The following is a 14,118-nucleotide window of genomic DNA, read 5'->3' as shown; positions in this document are numbered from 1 at the left end:
ACGTTAGCACTAACATCTACTGCATGATCCTGATTACGAGCTATAGATGGACATCAAGCTTGATTTTATTTTAGTTTTTTTAATTTCCTGTACTTTTTAGTCCCGGTGTGTGATCCTGAACCTGCAGCTCCTTATTTCATCCTCTGCCTGAAATGAGCTGTTTTAGTTCTTCCCCCTTTAACCAACCTTAGTCTGATTGGCTGTCCCTCATAAACGCAAGGCTTGAAAGTTTCAGTGCTCACACGGGGATGCTGTGTCCCTGACATAGTCATATAAGGATAGCCGCCCTCACTAACATCATAAAAATGTGCAAGCAGAAGAAACTGTGATAGCCGGAGTGTTTGGAGCTTCAGGCTCACAGTGTTTACTGACCACGCTCTTTATTAGACACTGTCAGTTTAACTTGAGCATTAGCAGGAGGTAAATGAAGTGTTTCTGTGCTGATGCGTCTGAAGGTCACAGTCTGAGGAGGTGATGCAGACTTTATGTAACGTGTTTCGCTCGTTTGGAGCTGCAGCTCATCAGAAACCCTTTCCCAGTTTAGCTGAACCTCTCTGCGTTGTTCAGCTCTCAGGAATAGAGTGAGAGGCACCCTTCCCCCGATGTACTCACAAGAGGCTTTTTAAATGTGAACTTTGACCTGACTCTTGCTGTTCCGTATTTTTAGCTGAGCGTGAGGAATCTGCTGATTGAAACACCGTGAGACAGATTAGTGAGCAGACGGGAGAATAAAAAGAAACGATGTGCACGTGAGAGTTTGTGTCTTTGCTTCTCTGCTCTTATCTCTGCCTTACTCTCAGCTCTGTCACATCTCCTCCTCTCTCCCGGCTAATCCTGATTCTCTCACTTTGATTCAGACGACACTGATAGCAGGTTGTGTGAAATCATCATCCTTCCATCCATCTCCATTCCCTCCATTTCCACACCGAATCCGCCTGTCACGTCTGCTTCAGCCTCCTTTGTGTCTTCATTCCTGAGATCCATCTGCCGGCCCTTTCCTCATCACTTTGTCTTTCCCTCTCATTATCCTCTCATTGCTGGCTGTGCTTTACTGCCTCCTTCAGCCATACCTAACCAGGAAAATATCTGGCTCTGTTAGATGAAGCAGACACTCAGAGTTTGTGTTTCCACTGCAGAGTGTTCAGGTGGATCTAGTTAGGAACAAAGTCAAACTAAGCATGGAGCTGTGAAACACTCTGTGGACTAGCCGGGATTGAAACCGGTGACAGTGGGCATCAAGTCATACGTGACAACCAGAACATGCTCTGTGTGTATGTGTGTGTCTGTGTGTGTTGCTGGTTTTGGCTGATTAAAGCAATTACACACAACAAGGTGAGACGAAGTTACTCAGAGATCCTCCAGGTTTACGTCAGGCTGTGCTTTTCATTAAAAGCCTCAAACCATCACGCTAGGACAGCAGGATCTTTTCAGTCTTTTACACTAAATGACTGAAATATTTCATCCTGAATCCAAAGAGCTGCAGATCAATCATCTGTAGCTGCTGCGCAGCGTCCTCGCTGCTCCACCCTGCTGCGGCAGGTTGGTGGCGGGTGAGGTAGGAGTTTAACCGTGTGGACATTCACTCTAATGATTAATGTCAGCTGAGCTCCAAGCTCCTGATGGAGCAGCCATCATCAGCCACCAGACAAGGTCAGGTAAGCTCAGGGAGAAGAAGTCCGGGTTGAAGGAGAGCCAACACACCCACAAACAGCCCACCTCCACCCAGAATAAACACATTTAAATCAGTGTGAATACAGTGAAGAGCTTCCTGAGACACACAGTGTGCCTCTCAGCCCGACAACCCGCCTTCAGCCTTCACACATCCAATTATGTGTGTGTGTTTGTTTGTGGACTTCTCTCAGGATCTGTGATCTATGAAGCTGATGCGAAGGTTTTATGTGCTCCTGTTTCTATGGTAACTGTGTGGACGCCACCATCTATGAAACAGACAAATAAGATGGTGTGTTCCTCCTCCAGGAGCTGGGGTCCTTCAGTAGCTTTCCATGGATGACTACCTGGATGGCATTCTGACGCAGGAACAGATCTTTCTGGAGATACTATAAATCTCATTTAGTATAAAAGGATCTTCCAGGAAGAACCAGGATAAAAGATTTGTGTATGGCTTTGTAGTCCTGCGATAAGTGAAGAGACTGGAAGGACAGCTTCCCTCTTCCCCTCATTAACTGAGACAAAGCTGAGTCCAAGTCTGAAAGGCTCAAAGCAAAACTAAACAATCTGAGGCAGAAGAACAGGAAAGGAAGCAGAACAATATCCTGAGAAAAATATATAATCACATTAATAATAAAATAATTTTCACAAGGTAAAAAGCTGAGTGTGAAACTTTAATATCATGCTAATATTCAGGAGGTGCCACTGAGGACAGGAAGTCATGTTCTCAGGTTTACATCCCACATTTACTGGGAAATTATGCGTGATTCTGATTACAATTTTAATTAGACTCGTGCTCATAAACGAGCAAAGGTCCTTATGATACTATTGTGCACTTTCAAGACAGAAGAAAAGTGGTGCCCAGTCAGCCTGAGAAAACCTCTAATTATATCAGAAATAATCAAATATTTGTCCACATTGTTACACGCTGAACGTGAAACTTTGATATGCCGTCGGGGGCTGCAGCTTCCACCACGGACAGGAAGCCATGTTCTCAGGTTTACATTTGCATACAAATTATGCATGAGGGCTGATTACAATGTTCATTAGACCTGCTTTCATTAATAAGTTGAGGTGCTGGTGGGGTGCCTGTAGTGGATCTTACCGCGCTTTTGTATAGCAGTGAACTCAACAGACTGGGCCTGAACGATGAGGGATCCAGGTTCAAATCAGAAGCAGAGCTGAGAGCCATGTTCACATAAAAATGAGGTCAGATCCATGTGACCCAGCTCTGTTCATAATCAGACACTGTGATTGGCCCACCACTGGCTGCCTCACAGTTTTATTTTTATATCACAACAACAGTCCCCTCCAATGCTTTATATTGTAATGAAACATGCCACAGTAATGCAAACCCCCCCCCACAGCATTACCTCGGACCTGTAATGCACTACACCTCCTGTTAAAGGTGGACTCCCTGAAAGAACCAGATAAACATATGGGAACTGTGGCTGAGTGTGCAGTGCCCACCAGGTTTCACATCACATCTGGAACATTTACAGCAACGCGGTACTTTCTGGGGCTCAGCCAGGCTGTATTATGGAGCGTCTGAACTTTGCCTAATTTCAAGAGGTTTTATGTTCATAATCGAGCCAGTTTTTTTATACAGTTTCATTGTGACTCCATCCCTGTCCAACAGCTTGAAGGTGAAGCCACTCCATAATTCAGCCCCAAAAAGAACAACTTATTTAAATGTAAGATGAAGAAATATTGTTTGTTTTTCCACAAAATTACCAAGAAACTACACAGAAATTACTCATGCACTACATAAAGTTACTAACAAATGTCTTCCATTCAGTTACAGCATCATTATTTGGAATTTCAAATAAAATACATTAAATTCCACTTTACAGTTTTTTACAGACGCTAGGACACATTTCTCAATACTTAGGTCACTTTTGCAAAACTCCTCACACAGTGAGCACAACAGAAGTCTATGTGGGCTAAACTGAGGACCAGTTATCATTGTTTTGGCACAAAATGCATTCAATGACTACATCTCTCAAATTTCATGAATTATCTTCTCACTCAGACACAACAACTGCCAAAAATCTTTGTACGTACAGGACATTTTGCATGTGCTTACATACTGTTTTCAAAACTGTTAAACTTGTGGCCAAAACAATAACACAATGCAAAACTTGAAAAGACAGCAAAATTCAACAGCAATATTTTATTGAAACATATTTTAAATCTAAAAATGCAGTTTAACCAGCCACAGCTGATTCTCATTGTAGATGAACATCTACACAGGTGTTACTCCTTCAATTTTTCAACTCCTTCAATTCTGGCATGCCAGGAGATTATTTCCTAGGTGTATTGCCCTAGATGGCATAAGATGTGATGTGGATGAGAACCTGTGGCCAAATGGAGGAGACCGAGTAGATTAGCATTACTATTGTATGTGTATCAGTGGATGGTGTGTATACAAATTCTTGTATTTTGGGATTACTTAGTGCAAAAAAATAAAAATACATAAACAAATATTAACAAATTCTGTATGATGTCTGATTCATTCCAGTAACATATATTGAAATTATAAACAGAGATGTGTCCTTGTTTTACACAAGAAAACACTGTGTAATGCTACATGTTGTTAGTGTTTTTTAGGTCATTGTTTTGTGGGTGACAAAGTGTGTTTGTCGGCTGTCAACCTTTGCTAGTGTTCTGGAAGAATGAGTTTATTTGAGACCTGAATAAAGTGTTTTGGTAGTTGTAGTGCATTTTGAATGTGAAATGAACTGCTTTGCCAAGCTAAAGGTCAGTTAGGAGAATTGTGTGAAGAGTTTTGCAAAAGTGACCTAAGTATTGTGAAATGTGTCCGAGCGGCTGTAAAAAACTGTAATACAGGCACATACAGTAAGGGCTGTATCACAAAGTGTAACACTAAGCTGGAGACCTGACTGACCAGCAGGCGACATCCATCTTTTATGCAAGTGTGTGCACCTCAGAGACTGTGAGCCCAGATAAGTTATAGCATATTATATATTTTTATTTTTTCTTTGTTAAAACAGTGAAACAAAAACTGAAATCTGTCACTGACGCTGAGAGAAAGTGTCTGACCTGTAATAAAAATCAGAGCTGCTTCAGATCCAGAGACTCAGACGGCATGTATAGTAATGTGTGCCTGTGTGTGTACAAGGGTGTGTGTGTGTGTGTGTGTGCGCGCGCGCGAGTGTGTGTGTGCGAGTGCAAGTGTGTGTGCGAGTGCAAGTGTGTGTCTGTGTGTGAGGTTTGGTATGTCTGAAATATCTGGGAGTAAACACACTGTTTTTGCTGTCACTATAGCAACGTGTGTGAGCATATTTAAAGGGCCGGCTTTCTCGCTCCTGCCTCATTAAGTCTGAGCCCAGCGGTTCAGCTCGTCCATCTGTCTGCAGCATCTTCTGTTCTTCTCGGTGTGATGTGCCAATCAGACAGCCAATCAAACACTTGAATGCAAATGAAGAAAGGAGATGAAGATATCCTATTGGACGGCACAGACACAAACATATAGGAGCTGCAGGTCTGCTGAATCGTTTTCAGGCTCTTAAAAAGAAGATTCGTTCTTTCATCCAGCATCCCTTTGGCTATCAGACCAACGAGTTCTGGGAGGTTTGTGCACAACTCAAATTAGAGAAAGTCTTCTCTGCTAACACAGCAAGATAAGAAACAGATCATGGAGCTGAGCTCTGGGACTCGCCAGAGACTGTTTAAACCTACAGAAGATTTTGGTTGACCTCTCAACCATCACGGAACTGCAGAAGAACCTCTGAGGCTTAATTTGACCTTAGAGTTCTTCTGCTATGAGACTGCCAATTAGGAGAAACTTCAAATGTGAACACAGGCAACCACAGTGAGGACCTCTGTCTCCACTGAGAGGTCTCCAGTGGAGACAGAGGTCCTCCACCAACCTCTGAGGTCTCCACTGAAACTCAGAGACCTCTTGAAATGGAAACAGAAGTCTCAGAGGGCTCTAACGGAGGTCTGTGGAGACCTGTGTCTCCACTGAGCTGGATCCACATCTTTCCAGCTTCAGCAGAAATATCTCTGCAGCTGTCTCCATCTCTGGCTCTTACAAGAAGTCAAATCTGAATCAAGAGCAACAAAGTTCAAATTAAACTGAACATCCAGCAGGTCACCAGCACAGCAGGGGTCATTTTCATCACAGAGTTCAGCTGTGTTCCCTAAATAAATAACTAAATAAATAAAAACAAACGCACAAGGACAGTAAAGCAGTGTAAAAAAGGCAGGGTGAGTTTGGAAGCTATCCAATCAGGGGTAGGCGAAGGAGCTGTGGTTCACAGGTACAGCTGTACATCAGACTTTATCAGACGTTACCTCCAAATCGCACACCTCTGAGTCTCACAGGTCTGACATGTTTTTGTGAGATTTCCACTATGCAGATGAAGTGGACCTGGAGCAGGTGACCTTCAGAGCAGTAACATGTTGGCTTATGTTCACTTTACTGTTTTGAAACTTTTCATTCCACTGGTGGGCATCACATGGACATAGCTGACCCACAGTGACTGACGCTGGCAGTGTGGCAAAGCAGGTGATGTTTCAGGTCACACCCACCAAACAAACTCTAAACTTAACATTTACAACAACTCACCACATGTTTTACCTTTAAGAGCATCCAGTGGCTGCTCGTGCACAGCAACCACACACGGCAACCACAAGCTGCTGTTGACACAGTGAAATTGGAAAGGAGGAAGTGAGAGGAGGCAGAGGGGATTAAACGGTTGGAAATAGAAACTAGACAGGAAGGAGCAATAGGAGGTGGAAGAATTCCTAAATACAGCAGTAACATCAAAACACACACACACACACACACACACACACACACACACACACACACACACATACAGGAACACAAACATCAGAGGGATTGATGACCTGAGCAAGGGTCAGAAAAAGGAAATCATGCTTCAGAGTGAGAGATAACTCGTAGATGTCAGCAACAATCATCGCGGCCGCTGCGATGCACACACTAGTCATCAGGCCGCTCACCACTCCGACGGCGACGTGTGGCTGGAGGAAGGTTGTCGTTATTTGTCTGAGAAATACCGACGTAGATGTGTGAGGGTCGTGTTTCCCGCGAAGAACTCGGCGCTGTGAAATGTGATGTGGGAGCAAAGCCTAAAAATAACCGTAATAAATGAAACCTCTGAAACATTAAATATGATAAATCAGATGCCACGTGTTCAGCTCCTGCTTCATTTACATCACAATTTAAGCCCCGCTGGGACAGGATGAGTGCTAGAGCGGGAGGCGGGGGAGAGATGATCTGCAGAGGATTTTAAGCCTTGTTGTCATTTGTCACATCATCACCAAAGTCTAAAAATATAAAATTTCAGATATTAAGTGTTTAAAAACATAGTTTGACATCATACAGCTGGCAAAATGTGAGTTCATTTAAACACTGAGAACATTTCTATGATTTTTCAGTAACATTTTCCTCCTAAACACTAATTTGGATTCAGACACATGCAGCCCTTTACTTACTTTGTGTTTCTTCGTGAAAATCCTCCACTTGGCTTCACACAGTTTTTTCTACTGTTACCTCAATGTGACATCACAGAGAGGGATATAACACACTGGCCCCACCTACTCTTGATCAGGAAGGGCAGCCAGTCAGAAGAAAGTTGCGTGTTTCGGCTGTGAATCATAAGAAGCTGTGTGAGGAGAGTCCAGAGTTAAAAACAGATAGAGATGAGCAGAATAAAGTCCGCGTTAAGGATTTAGAGTTTGGGGTTGGTGATTAACTAGTTTGAGAGTCGAGAGAACACAGAAAGCAAACATGAATGCATTAACATGGCTCTAACTACCCATACATACCCACTCCCCTCCGACACCCTGTAATTATTTACATCACGCCTGCTGTCAGGCATGTTTCTATCAGCCGTCGACCCGAAAGGAGAGAAACTCCACAACAGGCTCTGAGGCAGTGCTTTCTCACACTGAACGATGACGATCAGAGAGGTGATGAGGTTTGGTGATTTAGGAAGAAGCTCGATGCTGAAAACACGGCACACACTGACGTGAGGCCCAGAGCCTCCGACTACAAATACTTCCTGTAGATTGACTGAAGCCAGAAAGAGCTGCAGGACCACAGAGATGCAAACCCACAAATCAGAAGGAAAATAAACAGAAAACGATGCAAAGGCTGAAAAGAGACTCAAAGACAATTAAGATGAATCTCAGATGACTACAAAGAGGCGCAATCCAATAAAACAGATGAAAGCAGCACAGAGACAAACCTGCATTTCAAAGTCTGATTGGATCCAAGTGTGAGAAATGAGCCCACTGCTCACCTTCCTGATGAGTTTATGGTTCAGTTGCTGGTTTCAAGTCTCACTGAATAAAACATGAAGCTCATTTTGGGAATTAAAGTCCAGAAAACAGATTTTCTAACGTGCACCTACAGCTCCACTCGTCCTTCTTTATTATATGTTTTAGTGGCGCCGGGAGGTGCAGAAAAGGCCAAACCAAAACACATTTCAGCTGAACTTATGGAGCTGAGTTATAACAGCTGTGAGACAACACTGGATGAATGATGCCTCGATACAGGCTCTCTCAAAGCTGCAGGTCTAGTTAAGCACCGAAAAGCTCAAAGAGGAAGAATCCTGAAAAACACAACAGCACGTAGGGGGCTTCGATGATTTACATGGGCGTGTGTAGGTCGACAAGGAACAGGGAAGCCCCAGCATGAAACCTGCAGTCTGTTTAGTGACCAGCAGGGGGCGACAGCTGTGGTTGCAAAAACAGTCTGAGTAGTAAAGAAATCCTGACCCTTGACCCCTGACCCCTGGATCCTGTTCTGGTCAAAGAAAGATGATCCAGGGGATCCTCATGGAAAAATGAGGTGTGACTGTCAATAATAATAATAATAATAATCATCATCATCATCATCATCGTCATCATCATAACCACAACAACAACAATAATAATAATAAAAATAAAACTTTAAACACAGGAAAGCAGTTAGCAATGAGTGAAATGCAGTGTCAAGTTCAAGCATGTGTGTATATGACAGTATCATCAGCATAAAGTGATTTTTACTGAAATCACTCAGAAAAATAGAAAGTAAAATAGAAACGCTGCAGATTTATATTCCTCTGCATGAACACACTGATTTTGATTTACCAGATAATTTCAAAACCATTTAACACAAAAATCTGCATAAATACTTTTTTTTAAACATATGATCTACTGAGTAAAATGCCTTTGACAGCTGTTTCAATTCATTTCAATATAAAATTCCTATGTTAATACACACGTAAAGCAGTGCAATGCTGTTTCCTGTCCAGGGCCAACTATCACAGCTGTAGTAATGGTACTGTGCCCAGTTCTAACTTGAAATTTTATCAGATAAAAACTGCTTTAACTGTAAATGAGATGAGAGATGAGATGAGATAGCCTTTTTTTGCCAGTTGCAGGTCTTTTGCCCACAACCGAGATGACAGACCTTGCCGACCGTACATACAATACACAAACATCACATTGGAGAGACAGGTCAGGCTAGGTAGCGAGGAAAACATTGAAATGTGTAACACAAAAGGATAATACAGGAATGCACAGATATCAACACACCATAGCACAATAAACACAGACAGCAACATGGGAAAGAGTTCCAGTGTGTACATCTGATCTGGGACCGCTACAATCTTCGACTGCGCCTCCAGCTGACCCGATGTCCACATCAGAGGGGAGGTAAGCGTTGGAGGTGGCGTGGGATCTGGGGTAGGGAGGGTGATGCGTCAGTGAGTGCTTATCAGTATCAGTATATGTATGTGTGTGCGTGTCCATAGTTCAGCTGAGACAGTGTCCTTCGCCCTGCCAGGCTAAGTCTTCCAGCCAACCCAGGTGGCCTTGCATGGAATGGGAAGGAACAGACTAAACACAGTCGTTATCAGGGAGTTTTTGTTCAGCTCCAGCCTTGAGCCCACAGCTGGCGCTGAAGGGGTAGCCGGATTATGATGGTAATTTGTCTTTTGCAACAACTCATGAAAATTTCAAAGCTGTTCTTTAACACTCCGACACTGGTCTCTCAAACTCCCGTTGAAGAACCGCGAGCTTCCCCATGATGGTATCAAACTTGCTGGTGTTTTCATTCTTTTGCTCAGAGAGCTGATTCTGAGAACTCACGACTGCAGTCAGCTGTTCCACAATGTAATCCAACTTTTGCTCAAAGGTGTTATTCTGAGCAGGCCTCTCCTTGATGTAACCCAATATACGCTAGAGGTATTATTCTGAGTATTCACGGCAGCTGTAAGCATCTCCAAGGTCTTAACCATGCTGCTCTCAATGAGCCCATTCTGAGAAGTCGCGCCTCGTCCCATCGTTTCAATCCCAGCGGGCAGCCTTGGGGGGGTTTGAACAGCCGGTTCCGCTTTCTTAATCTTCCGATAAGCCAGGGCGAAGCCAGCTCCAATCAGCAAATACCCTGTTATCATGGTTCCGAATAGGTAGATATCTTCAGCGTCCTCAATTGACAGTCCCGCCAGGCACACGACCCTCCATTCCTGCCACCCATCCATCGTGTATCCGGCAGGGAAAGTCCCTCCAGGGCACTCGGGCTCTCCCGAGCCCAGACTTCTCGTTGAGAAAAGGGTGTCAATAGCATTCAGAGACCAGTTGATCAAATCCATAATTCTCTTTAGGTTTTATAAACAGGCTGTGAGAGACTGTTCTAGGGAAAGTAATACAAAAAAACACGAGACTAGACAAGGACATAAGAACTAAGCAGGGAAGATAAGGGAGAGGAGAGGAGAAAAAGTGCGTCCGCCTCCTCCGAGAGCAAATAAGGAAAGTGGCAGAAAATTTACCTCAGATTGAAAGATTGTAACCCATGAAGCTGTTATGCCTGCCATCTTGAAGAAAGTAATCCATAATCTATCATGATCTGTGGAGTTAACCAATGACTGTGTGTTTCACAGTCAGATCCAGCGTTGTTCCTCACATCAGGTTTAAGAACACTAAGATGGTGATGATGAAAAACACTCAGCTCAGGGCCGCCATCTTTCATTCTGTCTGAGACTGAATTGGGGTCTGGCTTGCCAGGTTGTGGAGACAGATTGGTTCAAATTGTGTGTGTTTTGTTGACGACCTAGTAACTTGGGTAACACTAAACAAAAAATTGCATGTAGTAAAATATTCATAATGAAGTTCAAAGTTTGTACAGATCACTGGAGTGTCCCTGATAGAGCAGGAAACGCAGAGGATGCTGGTTTCAAAATGCAGAAGAAGAAAAAAAGAAAAACTAAGAAACCTCGCCATCCACATGTCTGATCGCTGTAAATGTAAACGCAGCTGAACTGTCTTTACTAGTTTGTCAGGATCCTTAAAGCTTAAAGCTTTTAATTAAACTTCCTCCCATGTCACACAGAGCACCCTGCAGGGAAGCTTTGAACAACATGAAACCCTGGACAGCCCTGCAGACTCGGCATCTGTAATGTATGCAGCGTGTGTGTATGTGTGTCTGTGCGTGATTGTGCGTGTGTGGGTGTGTACGTGCATGTGTGTATATATGTGTGCGTGCAAGTTTGTATATGTACATTTGTATATGTGTGTGTGTGTGTGTGTGTGTGTGCGTGTGTGTTTGTGTGTGTGTGTGCGTGAGATGTCTATGGTAGGAGCAGCTAAAAATAAAATGCTCCGTGCTGAAACGTAATAAAAGCAGGAGCCAGGAGACGATGCAGAGCCTGGAGGGGAGCTGTGATCACTGCTCAGCGTTCCGTCTCTGTGCCTCTCAGAGTCCAAGGCCAGTGGAATCACTCAGGTGTTAATGAGACAGGCCGCGAGCCTCAGGAGGTCACCTGCCTTCCCTGTCTGAAGCCAGCGCTGTGAGCCACAGACCTGTGCCGGCACAAACAGGGTGAAAGCACATGCTGTGGGTATTCTTTACAGCTTTAGATCTGCAGTAACTGAGTTTATGTCTAAGATGTTTTTAGCTCTGGTTTTGGTCTCCACCAGCTCAGAAACACCACTCCTGTGAGCTTTAGCAGCCAAGCGCTCCATAAAAGCAACTGATTTCAAAGAGTGTTTGTGGAGCAGCTCATAAATGAAAGCTTTTAACTCCTTCTGTCTGCCTGGTGTTAAGAAAGAAATGGAGGAATGAAAATCATCCACCTGTTAATATCCAGGGCACCCTCAGTGCACTCCCTCAGTTCATCCTCAGTTCTGTCTCTGTATGGATACCCCTCATCTGGAAGCCTACCAAGGGGCAGCAGTGGGTTTCAGGTGTGTCCTGGGGAAAATAATTGTACTTCTGGTGTTGATGAGCAACGTTTTAGTGTCTTATTGGGCGATCGTGGCTCAAGAGTTTGGAGTTTGCCTTGCAATCGGAAGGTTGCCGGTTCGAGCCCCGGCTTGGACAGTCTCGGTCGTTGTGTCCTTGGGCAAGACACTTCACCCGTTGCCTACTGGTGGTGGTCAGAGGGCCCGGTGGCGCCAGTGTCCGGCAGCCTCGCCTCTGTCAGTGCGCCCCAGGGTGGCTGTGGCTACAATGTAGCTTGCCATCACGTGTGTGTGAATGGGTGGATGACTGGATATGTAAAGCGCTTTGGGGTCCTTAGGAACTAGTAAAGCGCTATATAAATACAGGCCATTTACCATTTATTGAAGAGACATCAGCACTGGTGCCTTCGATAACACCAGTTACAATCAATGACTGTAGAAAACATGGACGACGCGACACCGCCTCCTCCCATTGTGCAAAAATGAAGCCAAAATATCCCACTTGTGGAGGCTGCCATCTTGCATTTTTGGAGCCAGAGTCTGCGCAGTAGTGACTTGAGGTGAAGCGACTGTGTAACGCTCCCGCCCACACACCCGCTGGACGTGACTGCAAACACACCCCCTTACACTTTTACGTAGTCTGGCTGCTCCAGTTTTAAGCTGGTTTACCGCGACTGGTGACTCGTTTAATTAAGGTAAATACAACCATGTCACTGTTATAAAAAAAGACACACAGCTTATCATCTTATAGTTCTAAAATCACTCTGTTGTTAATTCGTTTGCTAGATTAGCCGCTAGCATACACACTGTGTTGGGGGCTTGTTGCTAGCGATGCTACACACCTGCTACTCTAATAGTCTGTGTTACTGAATGATTCAGCACTCCTTATGTTTTTTTTTATCCATTTTTAGACAGCGATGAGATCAGCTACACACTCCACAGAGTCCCAGAGTTACTGTTAATATCAAAAATGTAATGCTGTCCTTGGAGATTTTAACATTTAAGACTGTGAGTGTAATGGATCTAAAACTGTTGAAATCTCTACAGCCTGGTAACATGGAAACTTTAAAAACAGCAGCATAAGGTTTCAGCAGTGTAGTCTAATTGGTTCTTTTCATTTAATAGTAGAGTCTACATTCACCCTGGGGAGAAACTAGTGAGGGAGACCATCAGGATCAAGCTGGGTTTCTGGGTCCAGAGGTTTGGAGACACTTCTTCCCTTTCTTTCATCACAGCTGTCCTGTGCCAGAAGTTCCGTTGACCCACTGAGAGAGGCTTCATTTAAGAAACACCAGGAAGACTAAAGCTTATTGCATTGATCAATGAGGACTCATGATCTTCACCAGCAGCTCCCTCACAGGGAAATCTTCAGAGCTCCTCTGTAGGCCCATCTCAGAAGATGGATAAACCCAGCATTTCATGAACACTGTGATGGAGACCTTTGGTTTGTGTAATGTTATAAATACTCGGATACTCCCCAGAGGCACTGGACTTTTACATAAAGATAATATATTCAGTCCTGTAGAAAGTTATATATTTAAAAATATATGATCCTCTCTGTTTACTCTGGTATGAATAACTCTGAATCACTTTATGGTAAATAACCATAAAGTGCAAAAAACTGTGAAAGAATTCCAGATCACAAGTCTGTAGTTCAACATACAAGTGACGACCTTTGACCTTCATCAGGTTTTATTTAATTGTGTCAGAGAAAATCTCATGTGCTCTTCATGCAGCTGAGTACATCAAGTGTTTAAAATGGAAGCTGTGCAGGTCTGAGATCAGCAGCTCTGTGAAACACCAAACTGAGGTCCTGTTAATGCTGATATATAGTGACACAGATACACGGGTGATTAATCCTTTTGTTTTTTTTTTGTCTTTAACTTTATCAATAAAACAGCAGCAGCTTTCACTAACAGCACATGGGGTACTTTAACCTTTTTACTGTTTTCATCAGTTAATCTTGCAGTTAACATGTGAAAATGTTGGATGATCTGTCTGCTGTCACTGGGTGGTGCTGAGGTCTGAATCTGAGGGCAGCTCCTGCAATCACAAAGAGAACAGAACCATCACAAACTGAAATATAAAGTTTATCTCTCAAATCTGAAATAAAGCTGATCCTTCTCTGTCCCACACGCTCAGGATCTGAAGTTCTTCTCTTACATTTTTTTTTCAGTTCTACAGTTTAATCCACAGTTACTGATTAATGAGGAATTACTGAAGTACAAG

General features: G+C 43.6%; 1 pseudogene; it reads right to left on the bottom strand.

Annotated features, from left to right (window-relative positions):
- Nucleotides 1-9,678: 9,678 nt before the first annotated feature.
- Nucleotides 9,679-10,301, bottom strand: LOC146705282 (uncharacterized; annotated as a pseudogene).
- Between the last annotated feature and the right edge of the window lie 3,817 nt (nucleotides 10,302-14,118).

The sequence above is a fragment of the Copadichromis virginalis genome, linkage group LG7 (assembly GCF_057382275.1).
Source record: "Copadichromis virginalis isolate Kocher_CV1m ecotype Utaka linkage group LG7, C_Virginalis_male_GT1.1, whole genome shotgun sequence".
Classification (NCBI taxonomy): Eukaryota; Metazoa; Chordata; class Actinopteri; order Cichliformes; family Cichlidae; genus Copadichromis; species Copadichromis virginalis.
The sequence above is the reverse complement of the archived record's forward strand: the minus strand, read 5'-3'. Positions and strand labels throughout refer to the sequence as shown.